This window comes from Sapajus apella, unplaced genomic scaffold (genome assembly GCF_009761245.1).
Source record: "Sapajus apella isolate SASKATOON/1434 unplaced genomic scaffold, GSC_monkey_1.0 scaffold129, whole genome shotgun sequence".
Classification (NCBI taxonomy): domain Eukaryota; kingdom Metazoa; phylum Chordata; class Mammalia; order Primates; family Cebidae; genus Sapajus; species Sapajus apella.
In genome coordinates, this window is record NW_022437069.1 from 455,478 (window position 1) to 478,054 (window position 22,577).

General features: G+C 44.6%; 1 protein-coding gene and 1 long non-coding RNA gene across 6 annotated transcripts in view; one reads left to right on the forward strand and one right to left on the reverse strand.

The window, feature by feature from the left end:
• The window catches only part of LOC116539474, a 22,433-nt gene extending 8,003 nt beyond the window's left edge, over nucleotides 1-14,430 (forward strand). Inside the window, exons 2-3 of the long non-coding RNA XR_004264066.1 lie at nucleotides 13,756-13,762; nucleotides 14,419-14,430. This is a non-coding gene — a long non-coding RNA (uncharacterized LOC116539474). The remainder of the gene's footprint in view (nucleotides 1-13,755; nucleotides 13,763-14,418) is intronic.
• CRTC3 (CREB regulated transcription coactivator 3) overlaps nucleotides 1-22,577 on the reverse strand; it is a 115,942-nt gene that overhangs the window by 51,749 nt on the left and 41,616 nt on the right. The gene's annotated exons all lie outside the window — the stretch shown is intronic.

Here is a 22,577-nt window from a genome sequence, read left to right on the forward strand (position 1 = left end):
AGAGACGGGGTTTCACCATGTTGACCAGGATGGTCTTGATCTCTTGACCTCGTGATCCACCCGCCTCGGCCTCCCAAAGTGCTGGGATTACAGGCTTGAGCCACCGCGCCCGGCCTAAAACAGAGTTTCTTTTACGTCAACTGAATCGCATGTAAAATAGGTAGTTTACTGTGAAAGGAATCCTATGACACATGTAGGTATGTTTTTACAGGGGACTTCCTTCAGCTAAAAACTACGTTTTCTTTGTTAAACATGGATTTTCTCATTTTGGATTTCAGAATTACTCCCATTTCTCCCAAGTGAACTCATAAAAAGTCTGGACTAATTTGATCTAACAGTTCCAGTCTATTTTTATAATCCAAATCTATAAACTCACAAAATAAAGTTATCTAAGCAAAGAATAACTTCTGGGCTGGAAGAAAAATAGCCAGTATGAGATAGGGAAGCTGGATTTGATCTTACACAATGGAACATCTATTCTAGAGATGAATACATTGAAATACCTATAAAATAACGGGACAAACTTACAGCAGGTGCTTCTTGGTAAGATGCAATGAGAAGGACACAGGATAGGGTCTCATTCTGTCACCCAGGCTGGAGTGCAGTGGCACAATCATGACTGACTGCAACCTCCACTTCCCAGGCTCAGCCTCCTGAGCAGCTGAGATTACAGGTGCATGCCAACATGTCCAGGTAAATATTTTCTTTTTTTTTTTGGAGAGACAAGCTCTCACCATGTTGGCCAGGCTGGTCTCAAACTCCTGACCTCAACTGATCCACCCACATTGGCCTCCCAAAATGCTAGGATTACAGGCCTAAGCCACGGCACAATTATGGCCAAACTGGGGTCCTGGAGGCCAGTTCACAGGGTTGGGAGAAGGATCTTTAGAAGGGGTTCTAAAAAGCAGAGAGTTCCTGAAATGCCTTTTAGACTTCCTGTTAAGCTTGTATTTTCTGGCTGGGTGGAATGGCTCCTGTCTACAGTCCCAGCACTTTGGGAGGCAGAGGTAGGAGAAATGTTTGGAGCCAGGAGTTTGAGACCAGCCTGGGAAACATAGTGAGACCTCATCTCTACAAAAAAATATGAAAATGAGCTCTACAAACAAACAAATTAGCTAGGCATGGTGGTGAATGCCTGCAGTCTCAGTACTTCGGGAGCATGAGGTGGAGGATCACTTGAGGCCAGGAGTTCAAGACCAGCCTGGGCAACATTGCAAGCCCTCATTTCTACAAAAAAATGAAAACAAAAAAAAAATTAGTGGGGTGTGGTGGTGCCCACCTGTAGTCCTAGCTACTGGGGAGGCTGAGGCGGGAAGATTACTTGAACCCAGGTGTTCGAGGCTGCAGTGCGCTATGATCACCACACTGCACTCCAGCCTGGGCAACAGAGCAAGATCTTCTCTCTCAAACAAACAAAACAAACCAAACAAAACAAAAGCTTTTATTTTCGATTTAACGGCTGGCTGTTTTGCATTAACCGCTGCTGGCCCAAATCCTGTATTACTGCTGGTATTCAGTTGTGGGGTGGGTGATCTCTGCTTTTGATATTTTCTTCTCTTCCTTACTGTGGCCCAATCTCAACTCTCTGCCCCTGCAGTATCTGATCTTTCTCCAAACTATATTTGGCTTTAGACTTCTCAATTACTTCTTAAAGACCTGCCTTGCTCATCAAATGAATTAGAGTAGCTGTTCAGTCAGGGAAGCCAGAAACTAAAGGCAGTTTAAGAATGAAGTCTGGGCCAGGCATGGTGGCTCATGCCTATAACCCAACACTTTGAAAGGCTGAGGCAGGCAGGTAGTTTGAGGTCAGGAGGAGTTTGAGACCAGCCTGGCCAACATGGCGAAACCCCACCTCTACTCAAAATACAAAAATTAGCCAGACTTGGTGGCACTAGAGTCACTTGAACCCAGGAGGCAGAGGCTGCAGTGAGCCGAAATCGTGCCACTGCACTCCAGGCTGGGTGACAAAGAAATACGAACGTGCCACTCCAAACTTCACTTTTTCTACTCCTCTTCAAGTTTTAACCATGTAAGTTCTTACATAGTTGTATCTGCAGAGTACATACGGTATTTATTTATTTTTTGAGATGGAGTCTCTCTCTGTTACCCAGGATGGAGTGCAGTGGCGCGATCTTGGCTCATTGCAACCTCCGCCTCCTGGGTTCAATCGAGACTCCTGCCTCAGCCTCCTGAGTAGCTGGGATTACAGGCACGTGCCACCATGCCCAGCTAATTTTTGTATTTTTAGTAGAGACAGGGTTTTGCCATGTTGGCCACACTGGTCTTGAACTTCTGACCTCAAGTAATCTACCTGCCTCAGCCAAAGTATTGGGATTACAGGCATGAGCAACCATGCCCAGCCAGTATTTTAAACATGCAGGTTCCCATTTACGGTCCTTCCCTCCCTCCCCTGCCCCTCTCCCCACCTCACCCTTCTCTCCCTCTCTCCCTCCCTTCCTCCCCTCTCTCTCTCTCCTCTGCTCTCTCTCTCTTTCTGACAGGGTCTCCCCTCTGTTGCTCAGGCTGCAATGCAGTGGCAGGATTTCAGCCGTCCCAGGCTCAAGTGATCCTCCTGCTTCAGGGTCTCAAGTACCTGGGACTGCAACTGTGAGCCATCACACCTGACAAAGTTTTGCATTTTTTTTTTGTAAAGACGGGATTTCGCCATGTTGCCCAGGCTGGTTCAAACTTCTGAGCTCAAATGATCCACCTACCTTGGCCTCCCAAAGTGCTGAGATTACAGGCATGAGCCACTGTGCCCAGCTCCTGTTTGCAAGTTCTTCTGACTTATACCTCCCTTGTTCTTCAAGAAAAACGGGGCTAGGAACAGTGGCTCACGCCTGTAATCCCAGCATTTTGGGAGGCCGAGGCAAGCGGATCACTTGAGGCCAGGAGATCAAGACCACCATGGCCAACATGGTGAAACTCCATCTGTACTAAAAATACAAAAATACAAAAGAAAAAAAAAGTTAGCCAGGCGTGGTTACACAGGCCTGTAATCCCAGCTACTCATGAGGCTGAGGCAGGAGAATTGCTGGAACCCGGGAGGTAGAGATTACAGTGAGCTGAGATCGCGCCAGGCTCTGAAAAGCACTCTCCTGTTTCAGAACATGGGACCTAGACACGAAACTGAGGAAGAGTGGGATTCAGTGCCTCCATATCTAAACGCTTTTCCACATTAATGTCTGGGATCCAGTGCTAGATAGACCAGAGAGGGAGTGACATGGCTAGTGCTGACAGCAGAACTCTTTCTGAAATGAAACAGGACATGTGAATCTTCCAAAAGAAGCAGAGTGGTGGATTTCCAGGTAGAAGTTAGAGCTAATGGCAGGCAGTACCGTACTGCCAGAGTTCTCCCCCAAGAGACCGAGAGCTCAGTTCGATGAGATCTCAATTACGTGTAGGTGCACACCTACATATCACACAGCATCTGAAAGCTGCACCCAATGATGAATGGCTGAAAAGTTGCAACTGGATTTCCTCACCTAGGGGGAAAATTACCTCCTCTAATTTAGACATTATTGATCTATAAACGTGACCTATGTTGGCATTAACTCTCCGGGTAGATGTACCACACTGTTGGCATTTCACTGCATTTGTGGTTCATCGGAAACCCCACATCTTACTTACTTGACCGGTAAACCATAAGCAGATTCCCACATAAGCCCATGCTTAGCTAGGAAATAAGCTGAAGGCCAAGAATCGGAGAGTTGCTGTTTATTATCAACTCAGGAAGCGTAACATTACTAAAAGTGTATCTGGTACGGTATATTCTTTATGTGTGAACAGTCAAGACATACTTTTTTCTTCTGCATCTAAATAGAAAAATTCTAGCTTATAGTTGTATTTCTACATAAAGTTATTAAAAACAGGAGAAATGTAATTTGCAAATACCTTGAAGTGAAATAAGGGTTTCTAAATGCTAATGGCATGACCAAATACATTCTTCCATGTAAGAAGTTCTACAGGGCCAGGTGCGGTGGTTAACACCTATAATCCCAGCACTTTGGGAGGCCGAGGTGGGTGGATCATTTGGGGTCAGGAGTTCGAGGCCAGCCTGGCCAACATGGTAAAACTCTGTCTGTACTAAAAATACCAAAATTAGCTGGGCATGGTGGCATGTGCCTATAGTTCCAGCTACTGGAGAGGCTGAGGCAGGAGAATCACTTGAACCTGGGAGACAGAGGTTGTAGTGAACCGAGATCACGCCATTGCACTCCAGCTTGGGCGACAATGCAAGATTCCATCTCAAAAAAAAAAAAAAAAAAAAAAAAAGTTCTACCAAGTTTTTAAAAATATACTAAAAACATGCAGAAAACCAGGATTATGCATATAAATGGTTAATACTTTGAAAAAGTATTGATCCAGAATCCTACAACCTCAGCATCTTTACAAAGGGATGCCTAATCGATATTCTCAAACAGAAGCAATTCTACATAAGACAACTCTCAGTAGCTTCAGTGACAGACCTCATGATGACTTGTGATCAAGAAAAAAAGTGATAAAACTCCTGCAAGAGCAACAACTATTTTCCTGGAACACTGCTGTCAACCCTGGGAATGTGTACTGGCCTGAATTACAGAGGACTCCACTGGAATATGACGCCACCATTATTTTATGCTGTGAGGACAATGTGCTAGCTTGGGCCAGGGTCATTTATGTGGTAACTTCAACCATCTCAGCAGTGAACCAGAAGGCAAAGAAAGACTCTAAATAACAAAAATGGATAAGAACCCTAGAGGACAGCAGTTAGAAGGGAAGCTTTCCAGTCCTCCATTACATCCTACCCAGGTCTAACAAATGCAGGCATCTCATTTTCCAGACTGCAGCAGGTGAACGTAAGGTGGGGATAGGCAAAGGGAGGGAACTGGAGCTGCTGGCTTAGCAGAGAAAGCTATACACGTAAAAGCAAGAGGGAGTGGAATTATGTTCTTTCCTTCTACAGACGGGAAACCGAGATCCAGAGAGCTGAAATGATTCTTCTCAAGGTCACAGGCCAGTTTGTAGCAGCCTAAACTTAAACTCAGGGTTCCGAGCCTCATCCAGTATTCCAGGATTCTCTTCAGCTCATTGCTTTGCCTGCTTCGCTGAATAGCCTGCATCAAATCAATTCTTTATGAGATTTTAGAGAGATTTTTACTGATATATGCAGAAGAAAGTAAAAAAATATATATATATAAAGAAATTTTCCAGACTGGGCGTCATGGCTCATGCCTGTAATCTCAGTACTTTGGGAGGTCACAGGGGGAGGAATGAGCTCAGGAGTTTGACACCAGCCTGACACCAGCCTGACACCAGCCTGGGCAGCACGGCCAGGCCTTGTCTCTGCTAAGATTTTTAAAACTAGCTAAGCACAGTGGCATGCAGCTGTAGTCCCAGCTACTTGGAAGGCTGAGGCGGGAAAATCCCTTGAGCACAGGAAGTAGAGGCTGCAGTGAGCTATGATCATGCCACTGCATTCCAGCCTGGGGGACAGAGGGAGACCTTGCTGCTTAAAAAAAAAAGAGTTTCCTGATTAAGGCACCAAAAAAATTAAATTAAAAGAAAAATGAAAAATTTTCCAGATAAATTTTATTATGCTCTTGTAAATCTATTGAAGATCTAAGATTCAATTACAGAGTAATAGTCCTGCTAAGATATCTGACTATGATGTAATATAAACCGCACAGCTACAAATTGACTTTGGCTCCAGTAGCCTCATGTGGAGTAGGTATCTAACTCAGTATTATGTAAATGGTTAGTTAAAAGCCACAGAGCTTTTCATTGACTATAAACAATGCTTCCTCTGATACAATTAAAATGCTACCTCAACCCTTCTTCATTTCTCTGTATACTTGGGTTTGTATGTTTCCAACAGAGCAGAGAGGAGACGGGTTGGAAATGTAGCCGGCAGGAGAGACAATAGATAGGGTGGTTGACACTTGGCCCTCAGGGCATCCTTAAACACATCCTTAAGGTCTACAGGACCTTGCCCATGATGCTGCTTTGTTCTTCTTTAGTTTACTTCTGTAGTTCTTGGCAAGTGCGTCAAATACTGGCCGCCAGTACTCAATAAATTTCTGTTGGTGTCCAGCCTGGGCAACATAATGAGACCACAACTCTTTTTTAAAAATTCCATTGGAGGCCAGGCCCAGTGGCTCACGCTTGTAATCCCAGCACTTTGGGAGGCCGAGGTGGGCGGACCACCTGAGGTCAGGAGTTTGAGACCAGCCTGACCAACATGGTGAAACCCCGTCTCTACTAAAAATACAAAAAATCAGCTGGGCATGGTGGCGCGTGCCTGTAACCCCAGCTACTCAGGAGGCTGAGGCAGAAGGATTGCCTGAACCCAGGAGGCGGAGGTTGCAGCGAGCCGAGATCGCGCCATTGCACTCCAGCCTGGGTAACAAGAGCGAAACTCCGCCCCCCCAAAAAAAAAAAAAAAAAAATTACAAAATCAGCCAGGCATAGTGGTACATCCCTGTAATCCCAGCTACTCGGGAGGCTGAGGCAGGAGCATCGCTTGAACCTGGGAGGCGGAGGTTGCAGTGGGCCGAGATCGAGACATTGCACTCCAACCTGGGCAACAGGAGCAAAACTCCGTCTCAAAAAAAAAAGAAAAAAAAATTCGCTGGGGAAAAGTGGAGATTTAATAAGTTTAGAAAGTAAGGCAGGTTCCTGGAGCTTGCAGGCTCTTTATTTACATGCAGACTGAAGCTAATGGAAGATGTTATCGCCTCCCCTTTTTAAAAAGAACAAGTCCAAATAACAATGGAACAAGTGTGCCTCTCCTGGAACCAGCTGGAGACGATTCTAGGCCCTGGCAGCACCACCTTTGACTCTCAGGGCAAGTTGGGGGAAGTCGTGAGGGCCTGCCCACGACAAAAGGGCTGCTATTAATTCACACTACCTTGGGGTTAAATGGATCATTTAAGTCTACCTTACAAAGTGAGTGGAATAAAAAAGGATTTCATACTTGGTTAAATACCCTATTAGAGAAACATAAAGAGAAGGTCAAAATGCACAAATCTCCAGCGTCAGACATGCCAGCACCTAGCCAGCCTCTCAGACAGCAGCCCCCACACTCTTCCTTTGCCCTCTGCGGTGCTTATGTATGCCAGCAAGCAGGGGCTTCAGTTCACAAAGCTCCTGTGAGGCTCCTAGCTGTCCTGGGTTCCAGAGGGCTTTTCCCCCACAGACCACCAGCACTACACTATCTTTGGGGCTGATCTACTCCAGTCTTGCAGAAGTGATTAGACCCTCAGCACCCTAGAACCACCCGGATGGGTTTTTTGTTTGTTTTTCTCATGGAGGTGATGCCTTTTTTGACTAGCTGATTTTGGGATCCAAACTTCTCCAAAGAACCAAACAAGTCTGAAGAGCAGAGTGGACCAGAGAAGGTGCTGGCACCCAATCTTCTGATTTAGGACCTGGCCTGTCACCATGTCTGTAGTCCTTGTGTTGCCCCTGCCTAGGCTGCATTTTAAAATCAAAGATAAAAGGGAAGTAAAGTTAACAGATAAACTAAGCTAAAAGATGCCTCCAGAAAATGACAGACATAAAACAGTTTTGGGGTTGTCTTGAGTTCAAAATCAGGTAAATTCAAAATCAGACCAATCAAAACGATCAAAGAGGGCCAGGCAAATAATCTCTCAAAGTAAGAAATAATGGCTGGGCATGGTGGTGGCTCACACCTGTAATCCCAGCACTTTGGGAGGCTGAGGTGAGAGGATCACTTGAGCTCACAGGAGTACAAGACCAGCCTGGACAACATAGTGAGACCCCATCTCTTAAAAAAAAAAGAAGAAATAACAACAATGCATAAAACATGCCCAGAGTGCAGGGTCTACGGTTCATGCTGGGGGCTGCTGCTCAAGGAAAGGGGGAGAAGGAGGTCTGGGTCTCGGGCAGGGCTTCTCACCTGGAGAAGGGGGATGGCGTTCATTCCCTGACCCTGATGGCGCAGGCTGTAAACAGGGAGACCTCTGATCCCGCCCCAGCATCTTCCCTCCAGCATTCGCAGTGTCAGCCACACAGTGGGCTCTGACACATGCTTGCTGAATTACATAATGTTCCTAAAAGATCTGGCTCCAAGGAGGAATGTGCACCCCCAGGGGGTTTACGGGATGAACACAGGGTATGCGGTAAACATTAGGAGTTCTGTTGCCACTTAGTTTTCTATTTTGTGTGTGTGTATTTAATACAATACCGTGTTATATGTACGTAATTTAAAAAACAGCATACCCAAATTGGGGCTATAAAACGTTTTACCACTAGGCTACATAATCAAAAAGTTTAATGGCAAAATGTTGATAATTATTAAAAATTGGTGAGGTCTACATGGGAGCTTCTTATTCTACTCTTTCTACTTTTCTCCACCACTACAAATTTCCATTATAAAATGCAGAATTTTAACTTCAAGTCCTCAGGGATGGCATGGCAGGGTGAATGCAGACCCAAACCTCTGAAGGGATTTTCTGTCTTTCCTGGGAGCACCGCCCAAGCCTGCACAGAAGCACAAGTTTTAAACTGCCTGTTCCCATCCCCGTCTCCCTACCTGGGGTGGTATCTTTGGTGGTGAGGGAGGCCTTCTGTTGAGTGCAGTTCTTCTTTCAACTTGAATTCTAATAAGACAATGACGAGAGACATATGTTCTGGGCAAATTAGGTCTGCCCATTTATCTCCTCCAGAGGAAGCTGATTTGCTTCTTATGGTAATAGAAAGGAACTGCAGAAGGGAAGAACTGGCTTTTGATCCACTAAGACTTGAGCAGTGACAGCGCAGAGCAGGAGCCTGGCTGAGCAGCTGGTGAGGCCACTGGCCAAAGGCATCCTTGGAGGCCAGAGGGGTCAGGCAGGTACTGCAGGCCAAGTAGGAGAGGAGTCAAAGTGCCTGAGCCTCCGTTCACCCCAACACCAGCCTCTTTCCGCCGGAGGAAACTTATGTCAGAGACCAGCCCCTGCCAGCCTGCCTACTCCCTCCTTTCAGCCCTGCCACATTCGGAATCACACCAGATCCACTGCTGTGATTCAACCTAGTAGGACATTTCACTGAGTTTTGGAGAGATCTCTAATTTGGAATTTAAAAAGAAAAAACAAAGGGAAGGGGACAGAGGAAACAAGAGTGGCAAAATGGTGAAAAATACCGCATCTGGTGATGAGTATATGGGGGTTCTTTATTCTACTTTGGGGTAGATTTTCCATTTCCAAATAAAAAGTTTAATTTAATTACAATTATGATACTGCCATAAATTAAAGGTGACTTTTCAGTTTTAACTCAGTAACTTCTACACATATGCCAAAAAAAAGAGAGGAAGACCAAGCTTTCTACCATATAGCCAGCCAAGAAAACAAAACAATTTTTTTTCACATTATTGATAACTTTAAAGGACAAAATAAGCGTATGACATCACAAAGGAACTAGGAAAGTATGAGAAAACATGTCTGGAAAGAATAAAATGCTCTGGAATATTTAGTTAGATATGGCACATGGTAATTCTAACAAAGCATATTGAGCTTTTTAAAAAATGACATCCTGTTTTTGATTTTAAAGAGCATAGGGTACTTTTCCTCATCTGGCCACTTGCTCATGAAAAGACACGCAGTGTCCTGTTCTGTCTGGACTCACAAGCCACAAGAGTTTGATGACCTTCCGGGTCAGCCAATGCAAGCAGGCAGCATCCTCACCAAAGGCCACCCAGCCGCCACCGGTCCCCTCTGAAGATGGGAACGAAGTACTTTCCCAGGCAGGCCACTCCTTTCTCATCCAGCCATGCTTCTGGTATGTTCTCCCTTAGGCTGAGTTGTATAAAGTGTTCCTAAAGCATTCACTATCTCTTGGGAGAATCTGCACAGATGAGAGGTTGCTAAAAATTCATCATAGTTTAAACAGCAGGAAAACACAAAAAATAAAAATTTCTTTTTTAAATTCACCATGGTAGGAACTGCAGTCTCCATGACGAACCACGCTACCAAAAACGGAAGAACTGGTCCATGAAACCAGATTCTCCATTTAGTTTGAGGCAAAGTCATAACTAGACCTGGTTGCTTGCTTGGAGACCGAATTGGCCTGGCATTCCTTTGGTCAAACAAATAGAAAAACCAGCAGGCTGGGTGCAGCGGCTCATGCCTGCAATCCCGGCACTTTGGGAGGCTGAGGCGGGTGGACCACCTGAGATCAGGAGTTCAACACCAGCATGGCCAAATGGCAAAGCCCCATCTATACTAAAAATATGTAAATTAGCTGGGTGTGGTCATGCATGGCCTGTAATCCCAGCTACATGGGAGGCTAAGGCAGGAGAATTGCTTGAAATCAGGAGGCAGAGGTGCAGTGAGCTGCGATTGTACCATGGCGCTCCAGCCTGGTTGACACAGCGACACCTGTCTCAAAAAAAAAAAAGAAAAACCAGCAGGACTGACACTAGAGAAACCTTTTCTTCCTATCTGCAAGTCCCCACTCTTGCCTACAGACAGGGGAGGAAAACTAACCACTCTGTGAGCCTTAGGAGTTACTGAGGAGTAAAGCTCATAATGCGATCCTCTCCTGCCTCCTGGCTTCAGCTCTGAGCCTCTGAGAACCTAGACAAGTGAACAGTGATTAACCAGTTTTCTCAGTTTTCAGAAGAATAACATGTATAGTCATCTGAGGATTTTAATTAGCAAAATGGGAACTCAGGCTGGGCACAGTCCTAACTAAACTGGAGATTCTCCTTACCTGGTACCCTAAAAAATGAATAAGGAGAAATATTCATTAGTGAATGTGATTATTTTTTGTGGGAGTTCAAAGTTTTCAAGTGACTTTTTGTCACTTCAAAAAGTGGTGCTTTTCAGCAGGTGTGTGCAATCAAATGTAATATAAAACTAGAGATTAAAAGTAACAGATGTGGCCAGGCGGGTGGCTCATGTCTGTAATCCCAGCACTTTGGGAGGCTGAGATGGGTGGATCACCTGAGGTCAGGAGTTCGAGACCAGCCTGGCCAACATGGTGAAACCCTGTCTCTATTAAAAATACAAAAATTAGCTGGGTGTGGTGGCGGGCACCTGTAATCCCAGCTACTTGGGAGGCTGAGGCAGGAGAATCGCTTGAACCCAGGAGGTGGAGGCTGCAGTGAGCCAAGATCACACCATTGCACTCCAGCCTAGGCAACAGAGCAAGGGCTCTGTCTCAAAAAAAAAAAAAAAGAAAAAGAAAAAAAAAGTAAAATATGTTTAATCCATGCAATCATTCAGACCTTTGCTCTAAAATCACAATAGAACTTACAGAGAAAGGATAAAGAATTTTCTTCGTTAGCATGGTAATGGGGGAGACTGAAAGTAGCAAGATTAGCTGTCACTGGGATTTCCCACAGCCACAGGAAGGTGAGAGCCAGTGTGAGGCTTTTGCCTATGACACAATAATGACTCCCCCATTTCCTCTTCCATGTAAAGCCAGGCTTAGGGCCCACTCGGTCAAGCCACAGTGAACAGGGCCAGGATGTTCCAGGCCAGGGTCCTCTTCCTGGACCAAGATCCAGGACTGTCCACTTCCCCAAGGCTGCTGGTCCCCAGTGGGGAAGAGTGGAGCACAGCAGTACAGCACAGCAGGGGGATTGGTTCCAGGGCCTCCTGCAGACACTAAAATCTGTGCATACTCAAATCCCTGATATAAAAGGGCACAGTATTTACATGTAACCTACACACATCCTACCAATATACTAAAAATCACCTCTAAATTATTTATAATTCCTAATACAAAGGAAATGCTATGTAAATAGCTGTCATACTGTATCGTTTAGGAGATAATGACAAAGAAAAAACATGTTTAATAAGGATACAATTTTTTTTCAAATGTTTTTGATCTGTAATTGGTTGAAACCACACATGCAAAACCCTGAGATATAGAGGGCCAAGTGTACAGGTAAAGATCCACACCTCACATGCACACAGCAAGATGAGCTTCTTAGACACAGAACAGACAGATTACAGACTTAGAATCATTAACAAATAAGAAAATTCAGGCCCTGCAATAATCACTGCTTTTAAAGATAACCAGCTAGGATGACATTATTTAAATAAGTAATATACTGACATTCTCAAAAAATATACAACACAACAGTGGGGAGTGCCAAGGCAACCTCGACACTTGTTTGCTTCAACGCAGTTCCCACCTCCCAGTGGATAACCAGATTTTTTGCTTCTTCTGAGTCCTTCGAAATAGTGATGATGTATGTATAGCAAATACGAATACATATTACTTCTGCTCCTTATTATACATAGATGTATAATGTGACTACACAGGCGTGTATAATTTATCATCTTTACCATTTTTTATTTTTATTTTTTGACGTGGAGTCTTGCTCTGTCGCCCAGGCTGGAGTGCAATGGTGAGATCTCAGCTCACTACACCCTCTGCCTCCTGGGTTCAAGCAATTCTCCTGTCTCAGCATCTGGAGTAGCTAGTAGTTGGGATTGCAGGTGTATGCCATTATGCCTTGCTAATTTTTGTATTTTTAGTAGAGACGGGGCTTTACCATGTTGGCCAGTCTCATCTCAAACTCCTGACCTCAAGTGATCTGCTCACCTTGGCCTCCCAAAGTGCTGGGATTACAGGGGTGAGCCACTGTGCCTGGCCCTTCTTTACCGTTTTTAAGTGTATAGTTCATACATGTAATAAATACATTTGGCAAGGCGAGGTGGCTCATGCCTGTAATCCCAGCCCTTTGGGAGGCCAAGGTGGGCGGAACACAAGGTCAGGAGTTTGAGACTAGCCTGGCCAACATGGTGAAACCTCGTCTCTACTACAAATACAAAAAATCAGCCAGGTGTGGTGGCAAGTGCCTGTAATCATAGCTACTTGGGAGGCTGAGGCAGGAGAATCGCTTGAAACCGGGAGGCAGAGGCTGCAGTGAGTCGAGATCGTACCATTGCACTCTATCTAGCCTGGGCAACAGAACGAGACTCAGTCTCAAAAATAACAAAATTTTTAAAAACATAGATATAATAAAATTAAATAAATAAACGCATACATTTATATCCCTTTTTCTCCTCCATCCCACCTCTCCCTTTCCTGGCCTCTTGTAGTCACCAATCTAACTGTGTGTCATTGTGAGATCTACTTTCTTAGCTCCCACATATGAGTGAGAACAAGCAATATTTGCCTTTCTGTTCCTGGCTTACTTCACTTAACATAAATGGCCTCCAGCTCCATCCATGTTGCTGTAAATGAGAGGATTTCATTCTTTTCTATGGCTGGATGACATTTCATTGTGTATACATGACCCGTTTTCTTTATCCATTCATCTGTTGATGGGCACCCAGGTTGACTCCGTATTTTGGCTGTTGTAAATACTATGGTGCTATAATACACATGGGAGTGCAGGTATCTCCTCCCTTTTTACACGAATGGTAGCATGCTAATACAGTGTCTGTGCCTTACTTTTCAAACTGAATCTTCAACTAAATTTCTAAACCTGATTCCAATTTCTTAGAGGCTCCTTCTCAAAAGTGCCAAGCAAAAATATTAGAAAACTCAACAAAATTAAAAGTCAAAACTGGCAGGAAACATATCCTCACACTATAACTGACTTACTCTCTTCCAAACAGATTTGGCCAATTTCTCCAGCCCCTTATATCCTTCTCAGTATTACCTGGTCCTCAAAGAACAGGGTCACAAACTGCTTCCTCCTCTCCTCTATTAGCTCTTCCCATCCGCATCTAAACCCGGTCCGAACGCTGGGCCTGACAGCTCACGCCTGTAAGCCCAGCACTTAATGATAACGGGGAGACTGAAAGCGGCAAGATTAACTGTCACTGGGATGTGCTACAGCCGGGAAGACAAGAGCCAGTGCGAGCCCCTGCACTGCAGCCTGAGCACGAGGGCAATACTCTATCTCGAAAAACAAAACAAAACGCATGGCCCAGCCTCTCCCACGGAAAGCTGGGGAGGGAGGAGATACATCAGTTGCTAACTTGCGTCATCCTATTCCGCCTCCTTGCCTGTCTCTCTTCACAACCAAGCTTTGTGATGAAGGAGGTGCCTCCATCCACTTCCTCACCTCCCACAGACCTCAGCACCAACCCGTCTGCTCCACTGAAATTTCTCAAGATAACCACAGACTTTCCTTACTACTAAATCCCAATGGGCATTTTCAGCTCCTGGCCTCTTGGAAGCACTGGAAATTACTGACAGTTTGCTCTGCTGAAAACATTCTTCTCCTGGCTCCTGGGGCTCCGTGTGCTCCCATTTTTCTCCTACCTCTCTGAGTGTTTCTTTCCAGTCGTCTTTGCGCGCTCCTGAACTTCCTGACCATCCCTTAAGGGGCTCCTCAGGGCTCTGTCATATAAGACCAACTCTCTAGCCTGGATCTCTCTCCAGAGCTTCGAACTTGTACATTCAACAGCCCACTGGACCACACTTTTCTAGGACTACCTGCAGGCACTTTAAACTCAACATATTTAGGAGTGAATTTGCCATCTTCCTCCTAAGCCACACCCTATAGCTCATGTGTTTCAAACTGCTGAGAATGGCATCACTGAACCGCCCAACCCAGCACGTTTGGGGTCATCCTTGGGTGCCTCCTCCCTCACCCCTGAGCATCTCAGTCATCTGCAAGTCTGCTCATTTTGACTATTTGTTTTTATTTATTTATTGTATCATTTCTTTATTTTTTTAGAGATAGAGTCTCACTGTGTTGCCCAGGCTGGCCTCAAATTCCTGGGCTCAAGTGGTCCTCCCATCTCAGCCTCCTGCGTAGCTGAGGCTTCAGGTGCAGACCAATGCCCCTGGCCATTGTGACTTTGGAAACACCTCTAGAACCCAACACTATCCTCAACTGCTCATCTACCCATTCTCCCCTGGATGACTTCAACAATCTTGTAACCGATCTTTTTGTCTCTAATCTTGTTTCTTCCAACCTAGTTCCACCCTGCAGGCTGAATAATTTTCCTAAAACACAAATCTGATCATATCACTCAGCTGCATAAAACCCATTAATGAAAGGATTTTTTTTTTTTTTTTTTTTTTTTGAGATGGAGTTTCACTCATGTTACCCAGGCTGGAGTGCAATGGCGCGATCTCGGCTCACCGCAACCTCCGCCTCCCGGGTTCAGGCAATTCTCCTGCCTCAGCCTCCTGAGTAGCTGGGATTACAGGCACGCGCCACCATGCCCAGCTAATTTTTTGTATTTTTGGTAGAGACGGGGTTTCACCATGTTGACCAGGATGGTCTCGATCTCTTGACCTCGTGATCCACCCGCCTCGGCCTCCCAAAGTGCTGGGATTACAGGCTTGAGCCACCGCGCCCGGCAATGAAAGGATTTTTTAAAAAGACCCTAACAAGACGATTTTAAAGTTCATTCGGCTGGCAAGTAACACTGGTGTTGAATAAATAAAGTTCAGCTGGAAAAATAAACATGCAAGAATAGCCTAGAAAAATCACTGAAAAGCAGAATGAAAATGAATTAATCTTACCAGCTTTCTAAAATATAATATGAAGATATAATAGTTAATTAAAGGCCGGGCGCGGTGGCTCACGCCTGTAATCCCAGCACTTTGGGAGGCCGAGGCGGGTGGATCACGAGGTCAAGAGATCAAGACCATCCTGGTCAACATGGTGGAACCCTGTCTCTACTAAAAATACAAAAAATTAGCTGGGCATGGTGGCGCGTGCCTGTAATCCCAGCTACTCAGGAGGCTGAGGCAGGAGAATTGCCTGAACCCAGGAGGCGGAGGTTGCGGTGAGCCGAGATCGCACCATTGCACTCCAGCCTGGGTAACAAGAGTGAAACTCCGCCTCAAAAAAAAAAAAAAAAAAAGTTAATTAAAACAGTGTGATTCTGGTGTATGAATGGACACGAAGATTAATAAAAGAGAAAAGAAAGTCTCAAAATACAATCAAACATATCAGAATTCAGTATATGATAGAGATAGCATTTAAACGACTGGAGAAAAGATGATTATTCAACAAACAGTGCTGAGGCAGCTAGCTAGCAAAGTGGAAAACATTAAGCCAGATTCACACTACATACCTTATACCGGCCTAAGCTCCTGATGGATCAAAGATTTTATATTTAAAAATAAGGGTATAAAGTGTTAGCAGAAACCAAAGAAGGTAACTTACTAACTATAACAAAAAACTTGGGAGTAACAAAAAAGACAGGAATGTATTTTTGTCTTTTTTTTTTTTTTTTTTTTTTTTGAGATGAAGTTTCGCCCTTGTAGCCCAGGCTGGAGTGCAAAGTTGCGATCTTAGCTCACTGCAACCTCTGCCTCCTGGGTACAAATGATTTTCCTGCCTCAACCTCTTGAGTGGTGGGAATAACAGGCACCTGCCACAATGCCTGGCTAATCTTTGTATTTTCAGCAGGGGCGAGGTTTCACTAAGTTGACCAGGCTAGTTTCAAACTGCTAACTTCAGGTGATCCATCCACGTCAGCCTCACAAAGTGCTGGGATTACAGGTGTGACCCGCTGTACCCGGCCAACATTAACTTTTGATAAAAAAATTTCAATGTCTGTTAGAAAAAAAAAAATCCCATTATAAAGAAAGTCAAATGACAAGTGGCAAACTTGGAAAATATTTACATCTCATATCACAGATAAATTGCTGGATTTTCTAATACGTAAAAAGCTCCTAAAAATCAGTAAGAAAAGATTAACCACACAAAAGAATTAAAGGCAAAAGATATGAACAGACTGTTCACGGTAAAGATAATATAAATGATCCATAAACAGGAAAAAACACACCTTACTCATAAGAAAAATGCACAAATAACAGAAACGTGATTTTTAATCTATAAGATGAACAAAGATGTCCGGGCGCGGTGGCTCAAGCCTGTAATCCCAGCACTTTGGGAGGCCGAGGCGGGTGGATCACGAGGTCAAGAGATCGAGACCATCCTGGTCAACACGGTGAAACCCCGTCTCTACTAAAAATACAAAAAATCGGCTGGGCATGGTGGCGCGTGCCTGTAATCCCAGCTACTCAGGAGGCTGAGGCAGGAGAATTGCCTGAACCCAGGAGGTGGAGGTTGCGGTGAGCCGAGATCGCGCCATTGCACTCCAGCCTGGGTAACAAGAGCGAAACTCCGTCTCCAAAAAAAAAAAAAAAATAAAGATGAACAAAGATTAAAAAGTCTGACAGAACACTGTGTCAGGGAGGATGTGGGCAAACAGGCACTTTCACATACAGCAGGGAGGGACTTCTAGGGAGGTGACCTGACAGTATCTACCCAAACTACACATGCATATGCTGCGCCCCAGCAATTTCACTTCTAGTCATTTTTCTTGCACCTATACCTGTACATGTATGAAACTGTATATGTATAATGTTCATTCCAGCATAATGTTTAAAAATCTGTAAATTACTTAAATGTTCATCAATAGGGAACTAGTTGAATAAATTATGACAAATTCATATAAAAGAATACCGTGTACTCTTTTACAGGCCCTGCTTGGTGGCTCACGCCTGTAATCCCAGCACTTTGGAAGGTCGAGACGGGCAGATCATGAGGTCAGGAGATCGAGACCATCCTGGCCAACACGGTGAAACCCCACCTTTACTAAAAACACAAAAATTAGATGGGCATGATGGTACACACCTGTAGTCCCAGCTATCGGGAGGCTGAGGCAGGAGAATCGCTTGAACCTGGGAGGCAGAGGTTGCAGTAAGCCAAGATTGCACTACTGCACTCCAGCCTGGCGACAGAGGAAGACTGTCTCCAAAAAAAAAAAAGATAAAGGTGCACTTTGTAAACTGACATGGAAAGATCTCCAAGATTAAGTTATTCACTTAACTTCATAACTTTAATTTTATTCAAGCAAGGTACAGACATGTGTATGGTTAGCTACCTTCAGAGAAAAGTATGGCATGAGGTGGACTACAGAGTCACATTTGCTGACACATAAATAAAAATTTCCCAAAGGAATAAACAAACATGACAACAGTGGTTGTGCCCGTGGGGAGTGAACTGGGTGGCTAGGACAGAGATGGAGGGGATACTTTTCACTGCGCTGTTGTGCTTACTTTTAATCTTAGACCACATGAATCGATGTTCATATATATCTGTCTAAAAACACATAACTAAAAGTAAAATCAAAGTGCATATTATAAAGCCAAAATAATATACTGATGTGGGAATGGACAGAGGAATAGACAGCCATATCAATGAAACAAAACAGTAAAACCATAAAAAACAGAACGAGGCTGGGCTCGGTGGCTCATGCCTGTAATCCCAGCACACCTTTGTGGAATTCCTGCCATTGAGTATAGGCAAGACCAGCGACTTGTTTCTAACCATTACGCTAAGTGAAATAAGCTGGTCACAGACAAATAGTGTATAATTTCACTAATATGAGGCACCTAGAATAGTTAAACTCATCAAAAGAGAAAGTAGAATGATGATTATCAGGAGCTGGTGGGAGGGGCTGTGGGGAGTTGTTCAATAGGTACAGAGTTTCTGCTTTGCAAGATGAAAAAGTTCTGGAGATCTCTTTTACCCAACAATGTGAATATACTTAACACTACTGAACTGTAAACTTAAAAGTAATGAATTTTGTAAATTTTAAGTTGTGTGGTTTTTAACCACAGGGTTTTGGTTTTTTTTTTAAATGGATATACTGGCCAGGCATGGTGGCTCACACCTGTAATCCCAGCACTTTAGGAGGCCGAGGTGGGCGGATCACCTGAGGTCAGGAGTTTGAGACCAGCCTGGCCAACATGTGAAATCCCGTCTCTACTAAAAATACAAAAATTAGCTGGGCGTGGTAGCACACACCTGTAATCCTACCTACTTAGGAGGCTGCGGCAGGAGAATTGCTTGAACCTGGGAGATGGAAGTTACAGTGAGCCAAGATTGCACCACTGCACTCCAGCCTGGATGGCAGAGTAAGACTCCATCTAAAAAATAATAATAATAAATAAATAAAAGGTTATTTCCAATGGGGAAGGGTATATGAAAGAACAGACACTTGGCCAGGTGCAGTGGCTCACATCTGTAATCCCAGCACTTTGGGAAACCAAGGCAGACCGATCACCTGAGGCCAGGAGTTTGAGACTAGCCTGGCCAACGTGGCAAAACTGTCTCCACTAAAAGTACAAGAATTAGCTGGCTGTGGTGGCAGGCACCTGTAACCCCAGCTATTCAGGAGGCTGAAGCAGGAGAACCGCCTGAACTTGGGGGGCGGAGGCTGCAGTGAGTCAAGATCGCTCTACCACACTCCAGCCTGGGTGACAAGAGCAAGACTCTGTCTCAAAAAAAAAAAAAAAAGAAGAGACACTCATGTTGGTGGAAGCAGAAACTGACACTACCTTTACAGGGAATAATATGGTAATGTCTACCTTAATTTTAAGTGTACAATCCTTCTTACCCAGCCATTTTACCTCTAAGAACACGTCCCACAAATACCCTTATGTAAATATCCAACACTATATAATAACAAGAATGTTCCCTGCAGTTTTGTTTTGTAATAGTGAAAAACTAGACATAATCTAAATGTTCCTCAATAAAGACTGGTTATATAAATGATGGGACAGCTATATAAAGGGCTATGGTGCTGTCATTAAAAATAATATATATGGCCGGGCGCGGTGGCTCACGCCTGTAATCCCAGCACTGTGGGAGGCCAAGGCGGGTGGATCACGAGGTCAAGAGATCGAGACCATCCTGGTCAACACGGTGAAACCCCGTCTCTACTAAAACTACAAAACATTAGCTGGGCATGGTGGCGCGTGCCTGTAATCCCAGCTACTCAGGAGGCTGAGGCAGGAGAATTGCCTGAATCCAGGAGGCGGAGGTTGCGGTGAGCCGAGATCGCGCCATTGCACTCCAGCCTGGGGAACAAAAGAGCAAAACCCCCCCCCAAAAAAAAAAAAAAAAAAAGAGTGGAGGAGAGAATGGGAGACTTTCACTTTTCATGTTTCATGCTTCCATATTATTTGAGTTTCTACAACAAATTTGGAAGAATACGTGAGCAAGCGGGCAAGCAAATAAATGAATATGCTTCCAACAGCTTTATACCGCCTTAGGACAAAATCCAAATTCCTTAATAAGAAAGTAAAGGCCTCTGTGATCTGCTTCCGGCTTCACACTCCAGCCTCATCTCTCCCCACTCCCGTCTCGTGCTCAATCTATGCTCCAATGTCACCAAACTTTCAGTTCCCCCAAGCTTTGCCAAACGCAGCTTCTTTTGCTTAGAACACTCCCTACTCCAGTCTTCAGTTACATAGCCCTCAGGTGCCAGCTTAGAAACCTCTTCCTCCAGGAAGCCTTTCCTGGTACCTCCTCCCAACCCTTTTGGGTTAGGCACCGCTCCAACACAACCAGCCGCCCTCTGAACTCCTCTAGTGTGAGTCTGTCACACGGTGTCACAATGACTGGCAAAATTTTCGGCCTCTCCCACTGAAGTTCCGCCAGGCGGTGACTGTGCCTGTGTGGGTCACTGTTATCTCCAGCATCGAGCATGGTGTCTGGCACGCAGACAGTGTCCGGTAAGTATTTGTTATATTGGACTTTCATTATTAAAAAAAAAAACAAACCACATATGGACAATTTAGGAACACAGAAAAGGGGAGCATTATAATTCTACCTTCCAAATACAACCGCTATTTTCATCCCATGTTTCTATTCCTTGTGCATGTTTCATAGCTGTATTCCCAGGCTGGACCCTTGCGACACAGTCATTTTGGTCAGAACATTTTGCTGCACTGTCGAAGCATGAGCCTTTTGTAAGCCAAAGTAAAGATGACTGTTTTTTGTTTTGTTTTTTTAGAGACGGAGTTTTGCTCCTGTTGCCCCGGCTGGAGTGCAATGGTGCGATCTTAGCTCACTGCAACCTCCACCTGCTGGGTTCAAGTGATTCTCCTGCCTCAGTCTCCTGAGTAGCTGGGATTATAGGGTTACAGGCTTGCACCAGCATGCATGGCTAATTTTGTATTTTTTTTTAGTAGACACAGGGTTTCTCCATGTTGATCAGGCTGGTCTCGAACTCCAGACCTCAGTTGATCCTCCCGCCTCGGCCTCCCAAAGTGCTGGGATTACAGGCATAAGCCACGGCACCCAGCCTAAGATCACTGTTTTTATTATCAAGTAATATACGTAACAGACCACAGACATCCCAGATCCTCTCTCATTTCTGGGGACATGAGGATGCATTGCTATTATACTTTTTAAAGAGCAATGATTTGTTTATAGCCTGCTGGGTTAGCTTCTAAAGAATTATTCTTTCCCCAAAATAATCATTATAAAGGAGTGTTATCAGAACGTTAATGTAAGGTATGTATTTCTGAAGAAATTGTCAGGGATTTCATTGAGGATGTCCCTAACAGTGCTAGAGTCAAGAGTAAGAGTTCATACTAATGCCCACATAACCCTCCCCACTTCCCTACTGAGGGCCTATAAAGAGAAGCTCAAGAATTTGAGAGAAGAAACCCACAGGAGATACAAATGACTCCTTAGACCATCTCCGAGCCCTGCCTCACCCCTCACTGCCCCTCCCTCCCTCACACCCACCCTGAAATCAGACGGTGGCAACTGGCAATGAGAATCAGGCACAGAAATAGATTCTCTGTTTTGCTTATTATTTTTTTTTGAGATGCAGTCTCGCTCTGTTGCCCAGGCTAGAGTGCAGTGGCATGATCTCAGCTCATTGCATCCTCCACCTCCCGGGTTCAAGCAATTCCCTGCCTCAGCTTCCCGAGTAGTCGGGATTACATGTGCCTGCCACCACGCCTGGCTAATTTTTATAATTTTAGTAGAGATGGGGTTTCACTATCTTGGCCAGGCTGGTCTTGTACTCCTAACCTCGTGATCCACTTGCCTCGGCCTCCCAAAGTGCTGGGATTACAGGCACGAGCCACCTCGCCTGGCCTACTTGACAGTTTTTTAAGCCACATTTTTTTTTCTGAGACAGAGTCTTGCACTGTCGCCCAGGCTGGAGTGTGGTAGCGCAATCTCAGCTCACTGCAACCTCTGCCTCCCAGGTTCAAGCAATTCTCTGCCTCAGCCTCCAGAGTAGCTGGGATTACAGGCGGCTGCCAGCACGCCTGGCTAATTTTTGTATTTGTAGTGGAGACGGGGTTTCACTATATTGGCCAGGCTGGTCTCTAACGCCTGACCTCATATCTATCTGCCTCGGCCTCCCAAAGTGCTGGGGATTATAGGTGTGAGCTACTGTGTCGGGCCTTTAAACCACATTTTTAAAAAAAAGTAGTGTCAGATGTTTTTTTGACAATGTCAAAAAGACACTAAAGACAAACGAGTTATGTCCTAGCAACTGTGTGAAAATTTCATATACTCCTGTAACCATCAGTCCATATAATTTTGTATTCCTTTTTTAGTGTTTTGTTCAACATACTAATATAAGTATTTTTCCATGTAGCCGAAGTCTCTACATTAATAATGTTAAACTGCACCAAGCCGATAGATCATATTTTACTGAAATTGATTACTCACTATAATAAATAATATTACCACGTTATCAGGCTTTCTTTTCAGTTATTAAATTACATTCTTAGGATAGTGTCCCCAAAGTAGAATCCATCAAATAATATTACTATGTTGGGCCGGGCGCGGTGGCTCACGCCTGTAATCCCAGCACTTTGGGAGGCCGAGGCGGGTGGATCAC